Genomic DNA, 18,637 nt, shown 5'->3' with positions numbered 1-18,637 from the left:
TACCACAGTGCCTGGTCTATAGGAAGAATTCAATACTTTCGCCCTCTTTATCTTTTCATCCTTTTACCTCTAGTATTCCCCTATTCCTCAACGCTAGAGCCCAGCAGCTAAAAACCGTGGGAACGAAACACCTCGAGGCTGAAGGAGGAAACGCAGGAGCTGGAGGCGGAGACTCCCAAGCGCCCGCTGCGCATGCGCGTCCGCGCCAGCAGGTTCTGGTTTCCAGCGCGGGGAGGGGGCGGGGGAAGAAGAGGCGCCCGTCCGGCCCGCTGCCCCCTTCCGGCCCGGGAAGCGGCCGGACCTTGGCGGCGCCCGGGGCGGCCTGAGCACTAATCGAGGGACGTCCGGGCCCGGAGGGTAAGTTGGAAAATGGCGGAGGAGGAAGGAGGGGCTTTGCGGGGCGGGAGGCTGGCCTCCTGGCGGGGACACTGGGAATGAAACCGCGGGGGCCCAGTGGCGCGGCCGGGGCCGGACTGCGCCCAGTGTCGCTTCGAGGCCCTGCGTGAACGCACTTTGGGCCCCGAGCTGGGGCTCCTCCGGGGAATGGGCGGGCTGTTGGGTGCGAGTGAGGGGGACGAAGCGACTTCCGTTTCCTTCTAGGCGGGGGCCCGGCCGCCGAGCGGAGGTGGCATTTCCAGATTGGGGCTCGGGCCGCCCCTCCTCCAGGACCCTCCCCTCGGGACAGCGAAGGGCGCCGCGAGCGATCGGGACCGGCTCTCCTGGCGCAGTGGGTACGGCCCGGATGGGCTTCCTCCTGCCCTCCCCTTCCCTCCTCATTTCCCCCCGGTCCCCGCGTGGCGGGGGAGGGCGAGAAGGCCGCCCCTGCCCGGCGGGGGTGGCCCGAGCGGGGCACCTTGCCCAGGTTCCCCAGACTGCTGAAGGAAGGCGTGGGTGGGTGGCATCAGGCCGGCCGGGTTCCCCCCTAAACGCCGTGGCCCCTAAGATAAATCGAGTCAAAGAACTTTTTTTTTAATGATCAAAGAGACCGCCCCCCCACCCCCACCCCCATCTGATGCCTGTGGCACACACGGAGCTGGGTGGAGTGTGTCTGGCGAGGGCGTGTGAAGCAGAAAGAATAAGAGCCAAAGAGCTTCCGGAAGAGGAAATTAGCTAGTACATAATTCTTTCCAACCTTTGCTGCCCTAGTCACCTCCCCAGCATATTCTGTGAGTAAAACAAAATTCAATCTAACTTTCAGTTTCGTTATTTTAACTCTTTAATACACTTAATTGTTTTCTTCTCTGAGGAGGGGAAGTAGTTATTCCTGAAACTAAGCAACAGTCCTCTCCCCCTCCAAAGAAAGAAATACATCAATCAAAGCTTTGTAAAAACCTATCAGATTTTAATAATCTACTACTTTGCTTTCAAATATAATTGTGTCACTAGTTCTGTCACAACTATGCCTTAATAGTTAATGACGCATAGAAATTTACTTTTATAAGACGGGGGGGTTGCTATAGTCTATTCCTTCTATTTTTTTTTTTTGCTTAACATTTGTTACAGCCAGTTCAAGAGAGAACTATTACAGACGGCCATCTTAGAATTACACATTTTAGAGTTGGAAGGGATTTTAGTCCAACCCTGTTACTTTACAAAAGCAGAAACTAAGGCACAGGAAGATTCATGGCTTGCCCAAGGCTACTGACTATTTAGATTAGAACCCAGTTTGCCTGGCTCCTTGCTCACCACTCTTTCTGCGAAACTGCTCTACATAGCCTCCAAGCAAGAAAATTAAATGTATTCAATTTAGCGCACATTTCTGAAGCATATACCGCTTTGTGCCATACAACTGCGCTACTTACTTTCAGTGTATTTAACATGCTTATGAAGCCAGTGCCTGAGAGATTTTTCCCCATCATTCAAGAAGTGGCAGCAGGTCACGGTAAAAAGATTTATCCGCAGGCACACATGTATACAGTCCTTGTATCTGCGCAGATAATTTGAAGGATACACAAGACAATTGTTAACAGTGGTTGCTTGTAGGGGCTGGAGAGATCCAGGAGGCTTTTGACTTTGCCCTTCACATGTGGCCTGATGTACTGTTTGAATTTCTTACCGTAAACGAGTATTGGTTTTATAAGTAAAAATAAGTTTTAAAGTTTACACACATGTATGTATATCAATATAAATAAGGATATATCAATGGTATGTATATATTTTTTATGTATGTATATATGTATTTATGTCCTAGTGGTTTGTTTTGTGAAATTTAGTGTGGTTCATGTCAGCCCAACTGGCAAAGCAGGCCGATTATTGGCTGCTCACGTTTCTTCTTTGGTTTTCTCCTATTAGTCCTAATGTAAGATGGTAAAAATAATATACATTACTAGTCTTTATATATTTTTAGAAATTGTGCTAAGCTTTTGATTATCTAATAATGTAGCAATCTGTAACATTCAGCCTCTCAAATTGACACAGTGGAAAAATGTGAATGTAGATGCTTTGTGGATAAGAATAATTTTAAAAAATTAAGACTGGAAAGGTCCCTGGTGATTAGTAGTTCAGCTCTTTTGTTTTTATTAATGGGTTAATTAGGACTCAAGAAAAAATGAATTGCCCAAGATTAGATGTGTGATTATTAACAGAGCTTGGACTAGTGCCTGGATCCTAGCCCAGCGCCCCTTGTGCTCTAACTTGCCCCTTGTACAGCTGTAATTTTATTGCTTTCTAGTGCATTTGATGACTCCCAACTAGGTGGACAAAGTGATGTTGACTAAAGGTTAGTCAGGCCCATTTCAGAAAACAAGAATTATTGTAATTAATATACCAGTTAATTTGTATAGCGCTTGAAATACTTTAGTAATGTAAATGTTCCCCTTACATTTGGTGTAAATGTTAATTTGTTTAGTAAATCCTTTGTTTATATTATAAATGCTTAGAGACCCCAAATGTGAAATAATGATATTTCACTGTTTTTGTTTGGTCTCATATTTAAGTCTGGTAGCTGGTGCTAACAGGAAAAAAAAGCTATTGTTGACTATTTAAAAAACATTTATTGAGCACCTACTGTGTGCCAGACATTCTACTATGTGGTAAAGTTCCAAAGACGAGTATGGCAAAATAGATGCCCTTGTTCATTTAAGGCTGGGAGATTATCTTGAGCTGTCCGCCCTGAGCTTTATCTCTGTGGTCTAATCTGGTAATAGTATTATAAAATGTAGTGGGAACCTCTGAGGGCATTGTGTGAGTAGATTTGAGGAGACGAAAACGGTAGTGGTAAATAAGTTGATATTGAATTGAACAAATATTATTTTTGTATCTTAGAGCTCATGGGGTACAGTGGAAAGACCCTGGATTGGATACCTGGGTTCTCGTCTTGGCTTTTTTTCCGTTTAACTGTGGGATTGTGAGCAAGTCAATAAACCTCTTGGTGTGTCCATATTTCTTTTTTCTTTTTCATAACATTTTTTTTTCTTTTTCATAACATTTTTGATATATTTATTCCATCTAATTTAAAACACAAGACTATTTGGAATATTATATATATAAAAGAAATATCTTTATTATAGGAAGTTTATGAAATGCAGAGTAATATAAAGACAATAAGTGTAACCCATATTCCTTTATATTTACTTTTTTTCACAAGATCATATTGTATATAGATTGTTTTAATCTTTTTTCTCTCATTCAACATTCTGTATTAAACATTTCCTATCTCATGAAAAGTCTTTCAAAATATAGTTTTTGTTTATCCGGCATATTATTCTGTGCCCAGTTTCTTCATCTGTAGAGTAACAGGTTTGAGCTAATTGATTACAAAGATTCAAAACCCATTATAATATTTTTTTAAACTGATTATCTCAGATTTTATCAAGGAAAATACTCACGGAAAATCCCAAATCTGTTTGGAATAAATATCTCAAATAGAGGGACAAGAAATCGAGACAAGGTGGAGATACAAACCTTAGTAATTTATGGTTTATACTTTATTTATTTTAAAATTTCATGTAACACCTTGAATTTTAATTTGTTGGAGGTTCAAGTGATACATGTATCATTAGTGTTAAGAGCTGGCCTATTTAGTTTTATTTTGTCAGGTGGGTATAGAATAGGTTGGAAAGGGAGAGACTGGGCTTCTGAGTTTGATATTCTGAGATTATCATAGCACGGAGGAGAGAAAATTTGTGGAAGCTCACAAGGGTTTAATAACATCCCCAAGGTCCAAATAACTATTAAGTTGCATAGTTAGGATTTGAATCTGGATTTCTCTGATTCCAGTACTCATGTCTGTCTTCCCTTGCGTGCTGTATCTCAAAAGATGAAGATCTCGTAAACATTTCTTGATGTTATTGCTTTGATCAAAATTGACCACCTTGGTATCTTTGAATAAATTGAGGACCTAAGGTGAGAAATGTTGAGATAGTACTTAGGAATGGTTTTCCGGCTGAGATAACCCAACTAACACAGCTTGAGCAGCTTCTACTTTGAGCTGAGCTCTAACATCAATATATTGACAGTGGCTGGCACGTAGTAAGTAGGTGCCTGGTCAAAAATTGTTGACCAAGTGCCTCTGCTTGTACAAAGGAATGTATCAGATGAAAAAGGAAAAATTAAAACTTCCAAAGTCTTCTATCTAGATAATCCAGCAGAAAGGCTTTCTTGTGTTCTGAGTAATTAAGCAAAGCAGTTGTTCATTAGCTATTCTATCTACCATAAGAGTTGTATGTTTTATCTGCCCTGTGTATACTTAACAGTAGGTTGTCTTTTGTGTGATAAAAGCATATTCATGTTTATTTTGTAGGACTCGGCATGGAATTGTACTATTTTTAATTATGGTATAGTTGTAGCTCTGCTGTTTGATATATTTTGGCATTTGATTTTGGCATGATTGGTACCCAATCTTTGTTAAGGATATGTGTGATTCACTTATGATACGCTTTTATAATGTATTTTCAAGGATATTGGTCGTGGTGAAAAGTGAGGTTTTTGTATAGACTAGGAGTAGCTTGAACTCAGATGGTTGGACAGAGGTTGAACTAACTAACAAGGCTGATTTCCTAAACTGGGCAAAACTGGTGCCACTGTGCGTTCCCTGGTATATCTAAATATTTATATATGGTTTGAACTTTTACACTTATTCCTCTAATAATTTTCTTGACCTCAGAACACAGGCCTCTCAGCATGTGCTGCTGTGTGATTTACCTTTCTATGGCTCCAGCTAATTTTTCAAGCCTTGAAAGGGCAAGGAGCCTAACAGTTTCTGCTGTCTCACTGGACTACGCTTCCTGGCAATAATAATAATCCTTACAGTAATTTCCTTGGAACTATATTGGTCATAGTCACTGGGTTTGATTTTTGACTGTCATTTACTGGCCACATGATGTTTGATGAGTAACAAGCAGTCAGAAAACCAGTTTCCCCATATTTCAAATAGAGGCTATGATATGTTGTATAGGTTAAGTTAGTACATGTGAAAACATTCTAAATTATAACGCCCATTACATATTTTAGTTATTATCGGAGGTGGCATGGTGAAAAAAAAGAGGATGGGCTGTGCAATCATACAAGCTCATGCTTACGTTTTGATCTTGTGTTGAAACAAATAGGATTTGAAATTTTTGGTTTCAATTTAGGATATTTTAGTAGATTAGAGAAAATATTTAAATGTAGCTAAAATGATAGGATGGAGGGAAAGGAAAATAAGTTTGTAGATAGAGTTTAGAACATGTGGGCACACGTTAAATGTGATGTATTGTTTTAATTGGGCTTGTGGTCACTTCTTGTGGCACAGTGTCTTTGTGTTGTTGTTTTATTCAAACCCAGACGGAAGACAAACCTACTAAACGTTTGCATGTAGGCAGCATAGTAGCTTTCGGATAGAAGTAAATATTTTTACTGAGGAGAAAGAAAAGATGTTGGCTTTTATCAAGAACTTGTTTCAGCACTTGCTTGAGATCCCAACATGATCCTGGAAGAGAATACTTAATTCTGAGAAATATCTAGGATAGGTATTACCTATTCATTCATTACCAGGTCATCCATTAAAGTAACCCCAGCATGGCACTTGGGGAACCATTTGATGTGGTTTTTTTTTTTTTGAGGAAGATTAGCCCTGAGCTAACATCTGCCACCAATCCTCTTTTTTTGCTTAGGAAGACTGGCCCTGAGCTAACATCCATACCCATCTTCCTCTATTTTATGTGGGGTGCCTGCCACCACATAATTTGACAAGTGGTGCATAGGTGCATACCTGGGATCTGAACCAGCAAACCTCAGGCCACCGAAGCAGAGCACACAAACTTAACCACTGTGCCACCAGGCCAGTCCCACCGTCTGATTTTTTTTTTTTTTGCTTTCTATTAAGATTATGATAGTTTACAACCTTGTGAAATTTCAGTTGTACATTATTGTCAGTCATATTGTAGGTGCATCACTTCACCTTTTGTACCCATCCCCACCCCCCCTTTCCCCTGGTAACCACCAATCAGTTCTCTTTGTCTACATGTTTAACTTTCACCTATGAGTGGAGTCATACAGAGTTTGTGAAATAAGTAGCTTATTTCACTTAACATAATACCCTGAAGGTCCATCCATGTTGTTGTGAATGGGGCAATTTTATCCTTTTTATGGCTGAGTAATATTCCATTGTGTGTGTGTGTGTGTGTGTGTGTGTGTGTGTATATATACATACCATATGTTCTTTATCCAGTCATCGGTTGATGGGCACTTAGGTTGCTTCCACGTCTTAGCTATTGTAAATAACACTGCGATGAACATAGCAGTGCATGGGTCTTTTTGAATTGCTGATTTCAAGTTCTTTGGATAGGTACCCAGTAGTAGGATGGCTGGGTCATAGGGTATTTCTATTTTTAATTTTTCAAGAAGTCTCCATACTGTTTTCTATAGTGGCCGCACCAGTTTGCAGTCCCACCAACAGTGTATGAGGGTTCCTTTTTCTCCACAGCCTCTCCAACATTTGTCACTCTTGGTTTTGGAAATTTTTGCCATTCTAACAGGTGTAAGGTGATATCTTAGTGTAGTTTTGATTTACATGTCCCTGATGATCAGTGATCCCACCATCTGATTTTTAATTACTGCATCCTAATCACTCTGTCAAGATACGTTATGTGGGCATGTATCAAATAGAATAAGTTCCAGTTCTCTGCCACTAATCAGCTCTATGGCCTTAGTCAAATCATTTAAATTCCTAATGCTTTAGTTTCCTTATCTTTAAAGTGAAAGAGTGATTTCTATTATCCTGTTCAGCACAAACATAGTCAGTTATGGTGAACAAGTTTTGTTTGTGGGTGTCTACAAAATACAGCGATTTTACTGTTCAGTTTACTTGATTCTGAGCTGCCCTCTTGTAAAAAATATTTTAGGGAAATTTTTGGCTAAGGATCGGGGAGACTCTTTTCTTCTTCCCAGGCCCTGAATTAATTGATTATTTTTATGAGGCAGTGAGTGAACAGTTCAGAAGTCCAGTGATAGACATCACGCAGAAACATTTTTCAACGAAGTCCTTTTGCTTTCAACTCGAGTTAACAATAAATAGCAATCAGCTATTACATGTGTTTTCAGCCCTCTGTGCTGGTGATTTACAGCCACCCGAGCAGTGGACCAAAAGACATTTGTTCATGGCCAACCACCATGGACGTGACCTGATTACTGCTTTTCTCTCTTTAAGTTGACCTGTATCCCCCCCCTTTTTTTTTTCTTAAATCTGATGATTGACAGTGTTGACATCAGTTTATAATTTGTCCTTATCGGGGTCACTCAGAGGCAGTTTATCTAATAGTAATATTACAAAGGAGCAAGCTGGCAGAAATTCTCAGGATAGGCAAAAAGATAAGGACCAAGAACATATCCTTCCCTCGCCTTGTTGTGAGTCATAAAAATTATCTTCTATGAATGAAAAGCCAAAGCCTTGTAGGACCTGGCCTTGTTATTGATAGTTTACTAGGCCAGTGTATTCACAGATCAAGGAAGCCTTGTCACATGACAGCCAAATAACACCCCCAGTCTGCTGGGCAGGATTGTATAAGGGGCCTGACTAATCAAGAGCCCAACTGCTTTTTTTCTTTGGATTAGAGTCTAATATGTTTGCTGGATAAATTTAGAAAATTAAGAAAAGAACAAAGAAGAAAATAGAAATCAGTAATCCCACTGCCTAGAGATAACCACAGTAGAATTTTGATGCTTGATTTAGCCTGTCTTTATGTATCTGTAGCTTTTATAATTGGGATTATACTGTACAGTATTATTTTGTAACCAGCTTTTTTCACTTTATACAACATCAGGAGCATATGTCCATGTCCTTTAGTACTCGTCTACAACCTGAGTTTTTAATGGTTGCCTAGTATCCACATTACCAAAGTGTTGGCCCCTTTTGTTGGACATTGAGGTTTTTTTTTTTTTTTTATAAATAACACTGTATTGAACATCATTATATATACATTTTTTTAAAAAACATCCTTGCTCATTTACTTAGAGTTAATGCTTAGAATTAGAATGGCTTGTTCAGGGTCCGGCCCCGTGGCCGAGTGGTTAGGTTCACATGCTCCACTTCCCAGCCCAGGGTTTCACTGATTCGGGTCCTGGGTGCAGACCTAGTACTGCTCGTTAAGCCATGCTGAGGCAGCGTCCCACATAGCACAACCAGAAGGAGCTACAACTAAAATATAAAGCTATGCACTGAGGGGCTTTGGGGAGAAGAAGGAAAAGAAAAAAAAGATTGATGACAGATGTTAGCTCACGGCCAGTCTTTCCAAAAAAAAAAAAAAAGAATGACTGTTTCAAAAAGTAATCACATATTTGAGACTTTCAGAATATATTGCCAGATTACCCTTCAGAAAAGGTGTACCAGTTTTCAGTTCCACCAGTAAGAGTGCCTGTTGTCCATACCTTCTCCACTGCTGAATTTTCACTGTTGGTAGTGGTGGTGATCTCTGCCAAACAGAACAGAAATAGTATCTTTTAAAATGTTTATTTCTTTTATTACTAGTGAGATCAACATTTTTGTGTATATTTGTTGGCCGTTAGTACTTGCCATTTGTAAATTTGCCTATTTTCTGTTGAGGTGTTGATCTTCTTACAGGTTTGTAAGTGCTTTCAAGCTTTTTCTTAAGACTTTTCCTAGTCAAAAACAATATAGATTAAAAGGAGGTGGTGCTAGGACACACTCCTGTTTGAGACCATTTAATGTTGATGTAAAAGCAAATAATGACATAAACAGGTTTAGATAGAAGGACATTCACTCTAACGCTTGTTATAATAGTAAAAATTGTTAGTTTTCTAAAAGTCCAGCAATGAAGGTCCATAACTGTACGTAGGATATGTTAACATCTGTGTTTTTAGAGATGCTGTATACGTACACACTTATGTATTCATAGATTGTCTCTGGAGAAATACACAAGAAACTGGTACGAGTAATTGCTTCCAGGAAGGGAACAGGAGGTTTAAGGTACAGAGGTGGAATGAGTGAATGTACCTCTTGAATTGTTTGATCATGTGTGTATTGTCTCTTTTTAAAAATAGACGTCTAAGGACCAGCCCCGTGTCCTAGTGGTTAAGTTTAGAGCGCTCCACTTGGGCAGCCCAGGTTCCGTTCCCAGGCGCAGACCTACACCACTCGCTGGTGGCCATGATGTGGTGGCAACCCGCATACAAAATAAAGATTGTCACAGATGTTAGCTCAGGGCGAATCTTCCTCAGCCAAACAAAAAAAAGACATCTAAAATTAATTTGGTGAGGTAATGATATATTCATACAGTTAGGTACTAGTCATCCGTTTAAAATAATGTTCTAATCCAGATGAAAATTAATGTGGAAAGATGCTTATGAAAAAGCAAGTTATAAAACACCATGTACAATAAATCTCCTTTAGAAATGTTTATAATGTGCATCTACACATGCAAACAGAAAAGGTTCTTAAAGGATAAATATACTAGAGTGTTCATAGCCTGGGTAGGAGGATTCTTTTTTTCCTCCCTCTCTTTTAAAATGGAAATCAGTTGTTTGTATTAAAGATTGGGTTAGGATCCATGTTGAGATTTTTTTCCTGCCTGCTCTGATTTTAGCAAAGATTTTGATTTGGGCTCCGAATAAGCACGAATAGTATTAATCTATGTCATGGATCTACAGGGTGGACTGTAGAATCAGACTACTGATTAATGAGCACGGTAAATTGTCTTAAGTTCTGAACAGTTTGCGGTGAAATGGAAGAGGGAATAATAGTGATCTTGAGCCTTTTTATGATCGTGACTGAATTCTTGATCCCAAAACCTGTGTGTTATTCATGCGAAACATTCTTTTGGGGAACATAGGCAGATGATTTGTTGAAGAAAAAATGAAGGAATGTCTTACTGTGTGTTCATTCTGAGGAAACTATACCTGTGGAGTTAATTATTATAAATAATTTGGCAAAGATTGGAGGTCTGTGCTCAAATTTAAGTATTTATTACTATGACTTTCTAAATTAAGTGTAGAACGTGTAATTGATATTCCCTTTGTGGATTCTCAGTATGCCCTTTCAGGTGTTTACAGAAGTAGACTTCATGATGAAGCGTATATTGTATACACCAGTATTAAGAAGTTTATGTTATTGACTGAGCTTATGGGCTAAGTGCTCATTAATGCCATTCACTTATTCGAATGGCTCCAGTGCTTAATTTTAGGGAAAGAACTTTTGATTTGATTGAATGTAATTAACCTCAAAAATGTTTTATTGACCACTTAACTTAAAATTAAAAGAAAATGTGCTTCACAGTTTGAAGAACCTCAGTAGTGTAAGTGAAAAATTTGACTAAAAGTTGAATTTTTATGTAAATATATCATAGTGTAAGAGCTGAATTTTAAAAATGATATGCCTTTTTTGTTCAGGGCATATCATTTAAAAAATTCAGCTTTTTTGTGCTATGATACATTTACATAGAGAACATTTTCTAGATACTACAACTTTGTAAATCAAAATGCTGTTTCTAGGGGCTGGCCCAGTGGCCAAGTGGTTAAGTTTGCACGCTCCGCTGCAGGCGGCCCAGTGTTTCATTGGTTCGAATCCTGGGCGCGGACATGGCACTGCTCATCAAACCACGCTGAGGCAGCATCCCACATGCCACAACTAGAAGGACCCACAACGAAGAATGTGCAACTATGTACCAGGGGGCTTTGGGGTGAAAAAGGAAAAAATAAAATCTTTGAAAAACAAATGCTGTTTCTAAACAGGGAACACGCTGGCTAATACTTTAAGGTAATTAAAAGAGGGATTGACCTCCATTGGGTCAGGGAGAATGTTGCTTATTTGACAAGATCTCTATGCTGGATCCTCTATAAGAGAAAAAAGTGACTGATGAGAAAAACTTGTAATATTTCTGCATGTAATGAGCAAAGAGAGAATCTTAAGATAATTTTAAATTATGATGGTGTTTTTTGGTTAGCACATATACAATTTTTATTGCATTACTATGAAAAATTTCATGAAACCTGTTATATTTTTAAAATGTGATTTTAATATAGGTTTTTTATCACTAAAGAATTATACTCTTTGCATGGTATGCGTGTATTTCCTATTTTGGTCACATTTACTAGGCACAATGGCATATGAACAATTTTTAGTACTCACAGTGATCTCAAGAGTCCAGAGGAGGTGGTGGATGGGATGTTGGATAACAGCAGTGCCTAATAGAAGTGGTTCAGCATTCATTGTTTTGCCCAACATTTGTTAAACACTACTGTGTATTGTGCATTACTTTAGGCATTTGGAATACAAATGTGATAAGACACAGCCCTTAGTATAAAGGACCTTCGTTCTAACAACATACCTGTATATATACACACATAGAAACAAAAACACATGCCGAAATTATTAAATCTTGTTTTAGTACAACGTGGACCATCAGCAGATTATGTAGAGGATATAGGAGGGACACAGAGTAGTTAGTCATTCTACTGGGGTTTTGAGTCGAAGAGTCAGCTAAGATGTCTAGATGAGATTCTAAAAATATATGTTTTCCGAGTTTTAAACAGATGGCTTTGTTTAATTACCTAATGTGCTTTAGACGGCATGATAGTACTCCAGTGGGAGCTCATGGCTTATGTTGTTTGCATAATTCTTGTCATTTTTAACATCATTCTATTAGTTTCTTAGGGCTGCCATAACAAAGTACCACAAAATAAGTGGCTTCAAACAACAGAAATGTATTATTTCACAGTTCTGGAGGCCAGAAGTCCAAAACCAAGGTGTTGGCAGGGCCATGCTCTTTGAAGGCTCTGGGGTGAACCTGTTCTGCGCCTTGCTCTTAGCTTCTGGTGTTGCCATTCATCCTTGGTGCTCCTTCGGTTGTAGATGCGTCATCACTGCGGTCTCTAACTCCATCTTCACACGGCCATCTCCCCTGTGTCTTTCTTCTTATAAGGATTTCAGTCATATCAGATGAGTGTCCTTGGGGCCTGCCCGGTGGCACAGCAGTTGAGTTCGCACATTCCATTTTGGCGGCCTGGGGTTCACTGGTTCGGATCACGGATGTGGACGTGGCACCGTTTGGCAAGCCATGCTGTGGTAGGTGTCCCATATAGAAAGTAGAGGAAGATGGGCACGGATGTTAGCTCAGGGCCAGTCTTCCTCAGAAAAAGAGGAGGGTTGGCAGCAGTTAGCCCAGGGCTGATCTTCCTCAAAAAAAAAAGAGATGAGTGTCCACCCTAGTGACCTCATCTTACTTGATTACATCTGCAAAGACCCTAGTATTTCCAAATAAGGTCGCGTTTCTAACTGGTGCTTAGGACTTCAACTTATTTTTTTTAGCAGGGGCACAATTCAATCTGTAACAATCGTTTAATTACATTTGTACTGTGCCATGTCAATATAGTTATTTAAATGCTTTTTTATGATGTGAGGTTAACAAAGCCCTGGTTGCATTAATAATGTTAAGTATTTGTAGTTCATTAAGTGAGCCTTTGGAGTTTGGGTGAATTTCTTCCAGAGACCAGAAGGGTGAAGCACAGATTGTGGAGCTCTAGGAGCTCAACAGAAAAAAAGGCTAAAAGTTTTGCTACTTGTTTGTTAAGAACAGTGATTTGTTATTCAGGTGCTGTTTTGACTTAAAACTTTTTAGTGAATATTTGTAATAGTTAATTTTCAGTCATTAGAGATAGTTTACTAGTTAGCCATCTTAAATAATTAAATTTGCATTCATCTTCAAAGTCAAAATTACCTTCTTCACTGCTCTGGTACACGTCTGAAACTTCCTGTTTTTTCCTAAGATGTAATGACTGTGACTCACGACATTAGGGAATAGATTATGTTTTCAAATTGCTTCAGCCAGTAATGATTGACTACCAATAGCTTTTTAAAAAAATTACTGTTAAACTTCGTTTCAAGTATGGCAGATTTTTATTAGAAAGCTTAATACTTAAATACATTTCTGAGTAGTGTTCTGATATTAAATCTCACAAAAAATATTTCTCCACTTGGAATTTTTTTCTATTGCTTTAACATTAGAGGTTTTTTTTTCAGTTATTCAAGACTATTTCTTCACATATTTTTTGCAGTGTAGAGAAGATACCCTTCAAAATGGAGTCATTTGATTCTTTATTGTTTTAATAGCACATAGCTGCTGTAAAGGCATCCATACTAGCCATACCATAAAATTAATGCATAAATAGCTTTGGGGGCAATTATCCATAAACCATAGAGAACTTATATACTTCATAATAGTCATAATTTCTATATACACACATACCATAGACCATAGTGCTTGCACACATTGTACAATGGCAAATACCAAAGAGATCAGGCAAAGAATGAAAGTTGGCAGCCTTACTCTTACACTTGTTCTAAGTGGATGTAGGGGAAATAAGTAGTTTAATGAAAATAATATGGATAAACTCTACCTGTCAATAGTAAATGCCACATCTTTCTCTTAAGGTGTAGGTGGTGCCCCTAGAATAATCCTAGTGAAGAAAATACAAAATCTTTGTATAAAAAAGTGCACGTTTGTCCTATGTCTACAAACCTTTTCCTCCAGATGCATTTTGTATCCAAAACAATTCACACTACTTGAATACATTGAAAGAGTTCAAAAGCACGCCAACATACACATAGACACACACCTAAAACCAGAGGAATGCTTTCCGATGAGATTGAGAATGAGGGTAAGAAGTAAAGGAGAGAGTCTCCTATGTTACTGGAGTCAATGAGATGAACTGCATTTTAAAACATAAATTATATCTATTTTGAATTAGTTTATAAATATATATGCTATAGGATGGACAAACACCAATGTGAAAAACTGTCACAGAATTTCATAATTCAGGAACATAGCTTAAGTGCTTCATAATATGGAAAAAACTCCTAAAAACAGCCAATTGGTTTGATTTCTTAGAAGTTAGAAAAAATGCATTTCAGAAGGTGACTTTTAACAATTAGCAACAGAAGAGGACATTAAGAAATAAAATACATGGGAACACAAGAACTGAAGTCCTTAGAAATACCAAAAGAGATGGAATCGGACTTCGCAGTAGAATTTAAAGAATGTGGTTAAAGGAAAAATTAACTGGAATCTTTGCCACAGGTTAAATATTTAACCACTTCAAACAGAAATGATTTAGTCCTCTCACGTATTTCTGAAATGTACTGTAACATGTAGTTTTCCATGTCAGGCACGTAATTTCATTAGCAAAAGTCCCTTTGTTTTAGCCTTAAAATCACCTCTGATCCACCAAAGTTTATGCTAACAATTACCAGACTACTATTTTAATAGCATTTAAATAGCGTTATGGAGGTTTAATTCATGTGCCATGAAGTTCATTTGAAAGTGCACAGTTGAGTGGTTTTTACTATGTTCACAGAGTTATGTAACCGTCACCACAGTCTAATTGAGACTATTTTCATTACTCCAAAAAGAAATTCAGTAACCATTTGCAGTTCCTGGGGGCAACCACCAATCTACTTCTGTTTATATTTATGTTCATAACATTTTAAACTTGGAACATTATTGTTCTCGCGCCTATTCCAGGTCATTGGCTCAGAGGTTTAAAAGCTTTTAAACAAGCCAAATTTACAAGTCCTGTGGCATCCTCACTCAGAAAACGTTCAAATGATCCTTTCACGATGTTATGATTGTTCCATCTTCTAAGAGTTTTTGATCTGGAACATGTGTTTCAAATTCTGTGTCTGTGCCACTTGCTAACGGTTCTAAACTCAATTAGAAGGAATAAAAACATTTTGTCTGGACTCAAAACTGAGTTTGTTCTATTTGTGTTAACCATTCTAGGCTTTCCGTAGTAGAAATAGCTTTAGGAATTTCCTGCAGCATACCGTTGTCTTCAATAATAATGTCATCTTCATCCTTTGGCTCAGTGTTTGGTTCAGTCTGCCGTAGATAGCCAAGAAGGCTGTTATCGGTAAATTGGCTGGAGCTTCCGTAAGTCCTCCTGTTCCTAACAGTCTCCTGATTTATTTGTCTCACTGTTATGATGAGGTTGCAGCTGTTTGCAATCATCATGTCTGTTACTTGATCAAAACTCTTCCTGAAACTTCTATATCATTAACTCTAAAACCTCATCATTAACAGCCAATAGTCCTGTGCTGTGAGCCAGACCTCCTGGAACAAGCCAGGCTATAAAGATGCCTGGGACCTTCTCTAAGCCATGTGGTGTATCCCCTTAGGCTGAAACCATCCCAGCTATAAAGTTGTAGGCAATGTTCAGTCTTGTGTTTGTAAAGATGAACTAACCCTACCACGTATTTCTGGGAGAATGTCCACGTCTGTAATGGAAGACACAGGTCTAAAGTCTTGGGGCAACCAGTGACTGGATGTGGCTTTTTTCTGTGGTTGACAGAACACAATGCATTGATTAAAATGTTTTCCTTCTTCATTAGTGTGTCTTTATCAAAGGTACTATTGTCTGCTTCTTCCTTCTTTTGTATAAAAAGCCTAAGCAGTGGGTTGCCTGTTGAAACAGCTTTGTGATAATTATCGTGATTTTTTTTGTAAGATTGGCACCTGAGCTAACATCTGTTGCCAATCTTCTTTTTTCTTCTTCTTCTTCTTCTCCCCAAAGCCCTCCAGTACATAGTTGTAAATTCTAGCTGTAGGTCCTTCTGGCTCTGCTATGTGGGTCACCACCTCACTGTGGCCTGATGAGCGGTGCTAGGTCTGCGCCCAGGATCTGAACCAGCAAAACCCTGGGCCATCTAAGTGGAGTGTGCAAACTTGGCCCCTATCATGATTATTTATAGGGAGTCAGTCTCCCTGGATATCTGCATAGCCAAATAAAATGTCAACATTAAGTGTCTTATGAAAATGTTGCAGTCATCCATAAAACTCCTCAAAATGTGAACTTTTGCTCTTTCTAGCAAAAACCGACGAAACTCAGTGCCAAACCAACTCTTCACCCTTGGGATGCCCTGGCAGCCATGGTCATGCTGAGTGCGGGGCTGCCCCTCTGGAGTGCCAGAGGTGGTTTGGGTCTCAATGCTGAGCTCCACTGAGCTCCATAGGGCGGCTGGGGCGGCCTGGTGGTTGCCTGGCAGTGTGGCAGATGGAGACACAACTCCCTCCCATCCTCTGCTTTGGTGGCTGCAGGGCTCCTGTGGAGGATGAGAGGGCAACTAGCCCATCCACCTCCGTGCTCTCGGCTGCCTCCTCCACAACCGGGCTCCTGACTCAGGCCAGCAGCACCAACCTAAGAGACTTTAAGTGAAAATATTAAAGACATTTTGGAGAAAAAGATCACCTGTAATTCTGCCATCTTAACATAATTTTACCCATTTGTTAAAAATTACCTTCCAGGTCTTGTCCATGACTATATGTTTTCATGCAGTGGCAATCTAATTTGCATGCTATTCTATATCCTTTTCTCCATTAAAATGACCTTTATTCTATATATCTGACAACTTTTAATAATAAAAAACCTGGAGGAAATAGAAACTTTTGTTTTGTGTGCAGATACCAGGTAGGTGGGTTTTCTGTATTTTTCTCTCCCCTCCAATCCCCTACATTCCAACATTATCGCTAGATTAGAGGTCAATCCCCTCTCCTTGGCACCTGCCCATGGCTATCTTTACCTACTTGACTAGGCTATATATATAATATATATGTATATATTTATATGCTGTGTGTGGATGTGTGTATTCGTGTATATGTATATTTTAAACACAACATCTCACCATCTTGAAATCTTCCATACCCCTCATACAAACATGTACCACTGCTTGCTAATTCTTTCTGTGCCAGTGTTGGCTACCATGGTGCCATTTTTCCCAACCACTGTTCCTCCTCAAGATCCCTGACTGCCTACCCTGTTTATGTCAGAGCTTTCTTTGACATCTTTCTCTCTGGGCCTTCTTACCTTTCTCCTTACCCAGTACAAAGCCTGAATGTGCTTTCACAAAGAAACCTTAAATTATCTCAGCATACTTTATTGCACTCAGACCTTTTTACATCCAAAGACTTTTTACCACTCTTCTCCAGTATTAATACCCCATTTTCTTCTGTATTCACAATTCCTGTGCTCCATATATACTTATTTTCTAAATATCGTCTTCCCCACTTTGATTTCACTTAAATTCTTTTTTTAAAAAATCCTCTCCCATCGTTTTCTTTTGGTGCCTTCCTTCAATCCCAAAGTTTCTGTTTTTTGTCAGTCATCTTTCTCCCTTTTACTCTTAACCTCCCTGGTAATTGTTTTCTCACCCTTCTCCAAAAGCTCACACTCGGATATGTATATTGTGTTCGCTTGAATGCTTCGGAATAAATATCTGCCTTTCAAAACAGTGCAATCTAAACTATTAGCATGGAAATAACCCCTGGGAAGATGAGGTCTCCACTTGAAAGCTTCAAATAGAGATGCTCCTGCTAGTGTTGAATGATGGAGTTTTATCTAATATTATCTGGGTGAAATGGGGTGACTACTTGAACCACTCAAAATGTCCACTATTGTGAAATGAGAATAAATTGTCAATTTTACACTTCTATCTAGTCCATGCTGAAGTTCTTTCCAGGGATGGGAGGAACTCATAATCTACAAAGCAACCCAGTCCGTTTTGTACCACTGTTGATTGTTATAACCGTTCATCCTTGTATTGGGTTAAAATCTACTGGCTATACTTATATTCATTGGCTCTAATTCTGCTCTCATGCTACACAGAATTTGGATCCTTTCTCTACATGACAGCCTTTTAGATATCTAAAGGTAGTTATTCTATCCTCTACACCTCTTTCTGCACAATTTTTTTTTCCCTTTGAGATAAACACTCTCAACTCTTCCACTATTCCTCATAGGACACCATTTTCATCATCCCGATTACTCTCTGTGGACATTACACATTGTTAATGTCTCTTCTAAAATGTGATCAGAACTGAAAATAATATTCACTATGTAGCTGCATTGGATCTGGATGTGGCACATCTGGACATTAGTGCAGACTGAAGTTGCTTTAAGTTTTTTAGCATCCATATAATGTTGACGCATGATGAATTTGTAATTAAAATCCCCAGATTTTAGGAGGTTTGCCTTCACATGACTTCTTTCTAAACCCAGATTGCATCTTTCTTTAGTTGTGCAAGAGATTTTTCAAGTCAGAATCTAAGACTTTACACATATCCCTATTAAATTTTATCTCATAACCTATCAGCCAGCCGTGGGTTCTTTGAATCTTAATTTTTGTCATCCAGCTTATGTTGATTCAACAAGAGGT

General features: G+C 39.0%; 1 protein-coding gene and 1 pseudogene across 5 annotated transcripts in view; one reads left to right on the top strand and one right to left on the bottom strand.

Annotated features, from left to right (window-relative positions):
- The first annotated feature begins 221 nt into the window (after window positions 1-221).
- Window positions 222-18,637, top strand: part of XIAP (X-linked inhibitor of apoptosis) — a 41,167-nt gene continuing 22,751 nt past the window's right edge. Inside the window, exons 1-2 of one of the 5 annotated variants that reach the window (XM_046672931.1) lie at window positions 222-357; window positions 601-731. The gene's annotated coding sequence lies outside the window, so the exon portion shown is untranslated. Of the gene's footprint in view, window positions 358-600; window positions 732-982; window positions 1,167-12,476; window positions 12,497-18,637 lie in introns of those variants that run through there. The other 4 variants (XM_046672932.1, XM_046672928.1, XM_046672929.1 and 1 more) reach the window with 4 other exon arrangements.
- On the bottom strand, window positions 12,631-16,741 carry LOC124245935 (partitioning defective 6 homolog beta-like; annotated as a pseudogene).

Source organism: Equus quagga, chromosome 10 (genome assembly GCF_021613505.1).
Source record: "Equus quagga isolate Etosha38 chromosome 10, UCLA_HA_Equagga_1.0, whole genome shotgun sequence".
Classification (NCBI taxonomy): Eukaryota; Metazoa; Chordata; class Mammalia; order Perissodactyla; family Equidae; genus Equus; species Equus quagga.
Note: the sequence above shows the minus strand (reverse complement) of the source record. Positions and strands in the feature narration are given on the sequence as shown.